Source organism: Phalangium opilio, unplaced genomic scaffold (genome assembly GCF_054372755.1).
Source record: "Phalangium opilio isolate 3A_F unplaced genomic scaffold, DU_Popi_V2 ptg000009l_1, whole genome shotgun sequence".
NCBI lineage: Eukaryota > Metazoa > Arthropoda > Arachnida > Opiliones > Phalangiidae > Phalangium > Phalangium opilio.
In genome coordinates, this window is record NW_028324146.1 from 11,973,429 (window position 1) to 11,981,994 (window position 8,566).

At 45.4% G+C, this 8,566-nt stretch overlaps 1 long non-coding RNA gene across 1 annotated transcript; it reads left to right on the forward strand.

Annotated features, from left to right (window-relative positions):
• The first annotated feature begins 2,275 nt into the window (after positions 1-2,275).
• Positions 2,276-2,749, forward strand: LOC149714385 (uncharacterized). The gene is made up of 2 exons (XR_016369391.1): positions 2,276-2,352; positions 2,412-2,749. It is a non-coding gene; the product is annotated as an uncharacterized LOC149714385 (long non-coding RNA).
• Positions 2,750-8,566: the final 5,817 nt, after the last annotated feature.

Genomic DNA, 8,566 nt, shown 5'->3' on the forward strand with positions numbered 1-8,566 from the left:
GTTTGAAATAAAATGTGCCTGCATAAAGCTATATCAGTTGAAGGGGGAAACAGTTGGGCCTGCCAATAAACGGAGCAGGTTTTCACCCTCCCTCCGTGAGTGCCACTGTAGAACTCTAAGCTAAGTTTCAAGCACAATAAGGCACCTATGCGGGGACTGGCGAAACCCCGCCTCAAAAACTATCCTTACCCCCGAATTGAAATAGCTCTATTATTAAATGATGCCATCTCATTTATCATAGTCAAAAATATTTCACCACATTACCTTGATAGAAACAGAGGCAACTCGCTCAAACAAGTTAAGTTTACAATATATCACCTGCTACATTTAAGCTAGACTCGCACTCGACGGAAATCACGACGGAGACCCGGCGGAAAGGGGTTCGACCGAAAAATCTTTACACCGAGCCCGACGGAATTTCCGCTCGGCCGGGCGCAAGTTGTGTTCTATTTTTCGGTCGTGTTCGGCGTTACGCCGGTGTCTCAGCCAATGAAATTATCCCACTGACTACGTCATAAATTTCAAGAGTGCACGCATACGCTAGGTAGATTGATAGCCGCCATGTATTTTTTTTGGTCGGAAACATGCCACGAAGAAAGAAAAATGTATCTAATGGAAGTATATAGACGTAAGATGTTAATAAGGAAGTCTTTATTGAGGAGATACCAATTCAGAGTGCGAAATAAATGTTATGGAAACCACTCTAATCTGTCACGTGACCAAAAAATATCTACCGCCAAACTCAAAATTCAGTCGTAGTGTGTTTAGTCTACAGCCGGACGACGGCGTAAGGTAAAATTTCTACCGTATGCTGCGTGATTTGCGCCGGTTTTTTTCGGTCTAGTGGGAACCTAGCTTTATGAGGCACGAAGTTGTCATAGTCTGACGCAAGAATCAGGCCGTCAGATTAAACCTAAGCCGCGTATTTTGCAGTCAGATTTTATATTCTGTTATTTAGCACGACCAGATCTATCAAACAACACCGGATTCATACATGTACCTCATGAGGTAAGAATTCATACTTCATTCGACCATTTTAACCCCCGTCTGATTTATTGATGGCCCCCTTTGATGACGTCAGATTTCATATATTTGGAATCGCCATTTCCAGTTCTATCATTTGCCACCTTCTTTATTTATGTACCTCATAAGGTAAGAAATCATACCTCATTAGGGTCAAACATGACCCCGCCCCCCTCAAATGCCCCAGCTGTGACGCGTAAGACGGCCAAATCTATTTATGAGCATCAAAACTGAACTCATTCCAATGGTCAGACCTTTTGTACTTTATGAGGTAAGATCCAGGCTACTGGCTCTTGGTCTAAGTGTTGGTTGGTCAGTTCAGCACTATAGCACTATCTCAAATGATCTCTTATTGGCTGTCCTTGTGGAGCGAAGACCGGAAAGAAGGGCAACCAGCGGATGCCCATTTAAGAACCACGCGTATAACGGTGTATGCCTTGTTGGGACTTACCCAAATAACGATTAGTTGCTTGTTCGTTTTTGTTTCTAACCTAGCTACTCTTCGTGACATTCGCGTCTTACACTCGGATATGCTGAGGGCTGTTTTGCGTTCGCCTTTGTGCTTCTTCGACAGTACACCGACTGGACGTGTACTTAATCGCTTCTCATAAGACATTGATATTTTGGACAAGCAACTGCCCACTTCTCTGAGAATGGTTTCTTTCAATACCTTGCAACTAGCAGTAATTACCATTTCTATTATTATCGGTATACCGTTTCTCATCGTTCCACTGATGGTTATCGCAACTGGATTCGTGTTTCTTCAGGTAAGAGTGTAGCCTGTGGCTAACTTAAGACAATTAAAAACAGATGTACATGAATGGAGGTATGGTGCGTGACTCTTCTAGGGCAGCACCTCTATAGCGCCACTCCGCGACCAATATTGAAACTTTTTCGAATCAAATCATACCCTTAACATGGTGTACGAGTAGCAAAGTTCAGGGACTTTCCCGCTGGGGGCGACGACTGGCGACGCCATTAGAAGAACAGGGGTTTTAGCCTATCATTCCAGAACATTGTGTTTAATGGTCTTAGGCCTAACAAATGCACTAAAAAGTCGTGCGATGCGCGAATGGCCGAGCGTGCGTCATGTCAGCGAAATGTATCTCAGTTTTCAAATTCAATGTAGCGCTTTTACGCGGCGAGCAACGTGCAGTTGAGAAGAATTTACACGACGAGGTACTCGTTCCTCTACTCACACGAATCCGACTCGGTGGCTGGAACGACGCTGATCTGAGCCTGTCATGCCACCAACAAATTCCAAGAGCAGTTCCTTGACTTAATTGACCAAAGTATGGCCGTGTATTACGCCATGAACATGTGTGAAAGGTTTTTGCTTTGTAAGAGACAGGAGACAATTTCAACTTTGAAAAATCTCACAATTTCAGATGGCTGACTGTCAGGTGCAATATTTTGAGTAACGTCTTAATGTTCTGCGTCTCCCTCTTTTCAGTTTTCAGCAAAGGCCGGGCATTATCACCGGGAACTGTGAAATTTGTCATGACGAGCGCAAACTTGGTACGTCAATGTTTAATTCACATAAAGCTTACGTCGATATTAAGCTAATTATTTAACAGCTTATTACTAATCTGAAATTAATGACAAGTTTGTGGGTTTCTCTCGAAACGAACATCGTGGCTGTTGAACGAATTGCCGAGTATTGTCAATTAGAGACCGAAGGCAACTTAACGATGATGATGAGATAGAAGCCAGTATGTACAGGCTGGTGTCCATGTGGGATGAAAACGACATAGAGATGGTGGTGTGTTGAAGCCAGGAAATAAAGATTGGTGTTCGTGTGGAATGGACAAAAGACCAGAAGATGGTGGTGTATAGAAGCTAGTAAGTACAGTTTGGTGTCCATGTGAGCTGGACTAAAGAACGGATGGTGGTGGTGTTCAGAAGCCAGTAGGTGCAGACTGGTGTCCATGTGGGATTGACAAAATATCGGATGATGGTCGGTTTAGAAGCCAGTCGGTACAGACTGGTAACCAAGTGGGATGGACATACGTTACTCGGAGAGGTAAAAAATCTGATTTTTATAAGAATGCTTACCTTCCAAAGATTGAATTCTAATAGTTTAACTCTTATTACACAGTAGTTAAAACCATTACGCCAGTTTTTATTAAACATTACTTGAACATATCTGCTCCTGCTTAAGGTAATATTTCCTGTAGTATATTTTTGAGCAAAAATCTAAGTTCCTAATATTTAATAACCCTTGTGAAGAAAATTCGATATCAGAAACCAACACTTCGTGTGTTTCAAGAGTAAAATATCATTTCATATTTTAATTTCCTCTTCGAGTTCCACCCCATAAAACTGTCGATATTCATTAAGAGGCTAGGATTGTTTCGTTAAAGATGTTCAGAATGGACAAATCTTTTCACCCTATACTTTCTTAGCTTGCGGAATTAATTAAAAGCCTTTTTCTAAGCTACATGGCTATAGTTTTTTGCGCAATCCACGCTCTTCATTTGACAATTGTCGAGTAATTGCACGCGAATATTCAGAAAGTTACAAGGCTTTTTTGATAAAGTGCACTCAAGATACGTTTCTCGTATTTTAAACTTACGAACCAGGTGTTTTAGAATGCAGAATTTGAATGATGCCTAACCCCGTGATCGCGTTCACTCTAACTCACTAAAACTGCTTCGACTGTTAAAATCGATATGTTGAGTAACTTCGAGAACTCTTGGAGCTTAATAGGAATTATTGGATTTCCATGATTACTTTTTTGTGACAATTTGGTAAATATTATTAAAATAAAAATAAAACAAATCAAAATTAGAATTGTAGGACGAGTAAAGTTCATTATGGTGAAAGGGGTTTCCAGCGGGAATATTAACAATTGTTAGGTTGGATTAGCATAACAGACTTTTCAACCATGAAGATGAAACATAACGCTTGACAGCTTTTTAGCCACTTCGTAGAAAACGGTAGACTCTTAGTTTGATCCGAGACGTAATAGTAGTGGCCGGAGTTTTCGCTTCATTATTGTCAAATTTTAGCTTAGAAGAACTATATAGTACTTTAACCCACCGATAGGGGAACCTAAGCTCGGTTAGAGATTTTATTTAGTTCAAGTTTTTTCACATCGCAGCCGGGAATCGGACCCGGGTTGCTCGAGCAGCAGTAAGACACGAGCTGCCACTGTGCCATGCGGTCTTGACAAAAATAGCGAGTTTTCTTCCTTTATCTCTAAAGGGTCGGAAATGAGGGAGGACCCTGTAACCGTAAAGTTAAAACGTAGGAAAGGGGGCCTAATTTCACGGCTCAAAAAGATAATTAAATAAAAACTAGCAATATAGAAATTCCCAGGTTACCCGCCTAATGGACTTATTGTCCATAACTAACTGTATATTTACCAAATAATCCATTTTGAGAAAAACACCGGAGTAATCGAATTAATACTTTTTATTGAGCAAAACAAAACACGTTGCAACTTGAACGTGGTTGCGAGACTGACTACTTCTCTTACAGCGGCGGCGGGGCTTTTTATCCCCGCCAAACTATATTTTTTAAACTAACAAGAGCCAGTGGCGCTTAAGGCGCCACTCGTGTGAAAAATTTTAATTTAAACAAAAAGAGATGAAGCAGACGACGTTGGAGGGGTGGCTTCTTCGTTACATCCTCCCCCCCAAAAAAAGTCGTCTGCTTTAGGGGGAGTTTGACTCGTGGGAGTCTTGCGGCTCCGGGGACCTCCTGGTGGCCGAGGCCACGCTGTCCATCTTGGCTCGCTGGCGGCGGCGGGCCTTGTAGGCCTCGCTCCGTTTGGGCCGTGGTTTGAAACAGTTCCTTTCGTGGTGACGCCCCACTTGGCAACGGCGACAGAGGGTGTACTGCTCGTCCGGTACTATGTTTGGAGGCGCGGCGCTGGATGGACGACCCGTGGAAGCCGCGGGTGGCGGTGGTGTCGCCGCTGAAGTCAATGGGCGTCTCGTATCGTTTCCCACGGTTCTCGCGATATTGCTTGCCGCGCAAAGGTAAATTCACACGAAGTCACATCGGTGATGTCATACACGCGTAAATAGTTCGCAACGTCCGGGCGAGACCGGAGAGTCTTATGCGGATATTGTTCTGGAGGATGATAGTAAATGTCCATTTCACGACCTCCAGGCTTTGGGTTCTTCCTCAGCACTATCTCACGTCTCCATCCTTTGCGAAAAGGGTTGACGAATCTCATGGGATTGACGGGAACTGGGTTGGACAATTCCATTTCGTCTTCCTCAGATTCAGAGGAAGAACTGGAATCGTCAGGGTGAGATAGAGGAGAGGGTGGAGGGAGAGATTTCTCCCTCGAGCTCCTATCAGGAGAGGAAGATGGAGAGGTTGGAGGGAGAGACTTCTCCCTCGAGCTCCTATCAGGAGAGGAAAGTGGAGAAAGGTCTGGCGGCATCCGATTCACTCGGAAGACCGCGGGAGGATCTGAGAATAAGGCGAATGCGTCTGGCTCAGATTCCTCAGGTAGATCAGAGACTTCTGGGAAAGGCTCTGGAACTTCTTCGGATGGGGAAGAAGAGGATCCATTGGAGGATGAAGAGGAGGGTTGATTGTTCCTCGTTTCTTCACCAGACGACTCGGTCTGCGCTTCTTGATCTCTCAACAGTCGTTGTCTTCGTTCTCGCCGAGTCTCACGACGTTCGTCACCAGTACTGACTCCAGCGTCCTGAAGTATAGGTACGGATTGCGACGAGGTAGAACTTGAAGATGAGCTCCGTGACGTTGAGGATGACTGACTTCCGTCCGGTTGGCAGACATCTTTATTCGACCAATATAGCTTTAAGTGCGCGATATTCTCGATTCCTTTGCTTTCTCCGGTTTCTGGGTCTTCTAATTGATATCGCAAGCGGTCTAGCTTCTTCGCGATCTTGTAGGGACCATCCCATTTGGGACATAACTTAGCGGCGACATCACGTGCCGCTTGAGACAAAGGATGCGTCTCTTTCCAGACAAGCGCACCAACGGGAAATTCAATTCCTTCCCGCCTTTGATCGTAATAGCGCTTCTGGTGTGCTTGCGCTTTCTTGGCAAGCTCCTTAGACAAAGCAAGTTGCTTCGCTAAAGCTGAGAGTGAGGCGGACCTTTCAACAAAGTCCGCTACTGGCATACCCACGTCTAAGTCCCAGAGAAATCTCGGTTCCCTACCCATGTTAAGGTAGAACGGAGTTCTTCCTGTTGTGGTGTGAGTAGTCGAGTTGATGGCGAACTGAATGAACGGTAAGTTCGCATCCCATCTTCGGTGATCTCGACCAACGAACATTGAAATGATTTCGCCCAGAACTTTGTTTGTGCGCTCCACGATGTTACTCTGAGGATGATACGGAGTGATGTATCGTGGCTTGACTTTGAACATCTTAAGAATGTCCTTCCAAAGTTGAGAAACGAATTGAGTTCCATTGTCGCTTACGATGGCCTTCGGACATCCGTAGCGAACTATCATGGAGACGAGTTTCTTCGCACACGTTCTGGCGGTGATGTTCTTCATCGGGTAAAGTTCGACAAATTTGGTGGCCTAGTCCGTGAATACCAGGAGGTATTTGTGATGGTGACGGCTTCTTGGTAGAGGTCCCATTATGTCCACTCCCAGCAAATCAAATGGCTCAGAAATGGCCGTAGGCTGCATGAGACCTGGACGTTTTCTATTGCGGGCCTTGTGCATTTGACACAAAGGACATCCGCGGACGTACACGGTAACGTCCTGCCGGAACGATGGCCACCAGTATCTGGCCCGTACTTTGTCGAAGGTACGATCTCGACCTCGATGTCCAGATAGAGGGTGGTCATGAAATAAGCGGATGGCGTCCCGCCGGAACCGCTGTGGCAAATAGAGTTTTGCTGGTTGTCTACCATAGGCCTTTCGATACAAGACATCGTTCTTCAGTTCGTAGTACCGATGTCTTTGAGGATTATCTCCTGATAACTGGACTATGATGTCATTTGTGGCTTGTTCATCTTGTTGGGCTCTTCGCACTTCTTCCAGCGTGAAAGAGTGATACAATGCGTGATTGGCGGGAGGAGCTAATCCGATACTGGTTGAGGACGAGGTCGACGTCATTGAAGAGGACTCCGCTGGACTGGAATCTTCTGACGAGGACGGTGAAGTCATGTCTTCCAATGACATGGCTAATAGCGAGACAGGCGCTCTTGATAATGCGTCCGCAACCTTGTTCTGAACTCCCTTCTTGTGTATGATCTTGAAGTCATACGTCTGCAAGTACATCGCCCAACGAACAAGTCGAGAGTTTGGTTCTTTCAGTGTGAACAACCACTGGAGAGCTTTGTGATCGGTGATCACAGTGAACGGTATGTTCTCCAAGTATGGCCTGAACTTTCCAACTCCCCAATAGATGGCAAGACATTCCTTTTCAGTGGTGGTATATCTTCTCTGGACGTCGGTCAGCTGTTTACTGGCATAGGCAATAGGTACCTCGACGTCCTCTTGAATTTGCGACAGGAAAACTCCAAGGCCGGTGTCGCTAGCATCCGTTGTTAGGATACACGGCAACTTTGGGTCGTAAGCCGCTAAAGGAGGCGCCATACAGATCGCATCCTTGATGGCCTGGATCGCTTTCTGCTGTTCTTCTTTCCACTGGAATGGAACGTCTTTCTTCTTAAGATGATTTAACGGGGCAACGATCTTGGAATACTGCGGAATGAATCGTGAATGCCATCCCGCCATGCCCAGAAATCTTTGGATTGCTTTCACGTTCTTGGGGACGGGAAAGTCCACTATAGCCTTAGTCTTGGAGGGATCAATATGAATCCCTCGTTCATTAACAATATGCCCTAACACGGTCGCTTCGCTTTGCGCAAAGCGACATTTCTTGGTCTGAAGCGTAAGTCCTGCTTCAGACAGTCGGTGAAAGACGTATTCCAAGGCTTGAAGATGGTCGGCCCACGTACTGGATGGAATGACGATGTCATCCAGATAGACACAGATGGAAAAGTGATGTCCATCCCTGAAGACTTCATCGATGAGTCGTTGAAATGACGACGGCGCATTGCATAGACCGAACGGAAGTACCTCGAACTCGTACTTTCCCGCATGCGTGATAAAGGCGGTCTTCGCTTTCGCTTGCGGATGGAGATCTATCTGCCAATAGCCGCTCTTCAAGTCCAGTGCTGTAATGAACTTTGGGGCTCCCATTTTTCCTAACAGTTCCTCTATTCTCGGAAGCGGATAAGGGTCCTTCACGGTTATTTTGTTTAGAGCGCGATAGTCGACGCAGAAACGTATCTTTCCGCACTTCTGGTGGACAAGTACCACCGGCGACGCGTAAGGACTGACGGATGGTTTCACGATTCCGTCGCGGATCATTTCGTGAAGATGATCTTCAATAATCCGTTTTTTCTCGTCACTAACACGATACGCGCGTTGACTAACGGGAACATCCGTGGTAGTGTGAATCTCGTGGTAAACTAAGTTCGTGCGTCCCGCTTTTTCCGAAAATAGTTTAGGAAATCGTAACAATAAAGTTTTTAAGTCTTCCTTCTGTTTAGGACTCAGTGTAGGCGACGCGACAGCTTGTTCAACATCCTC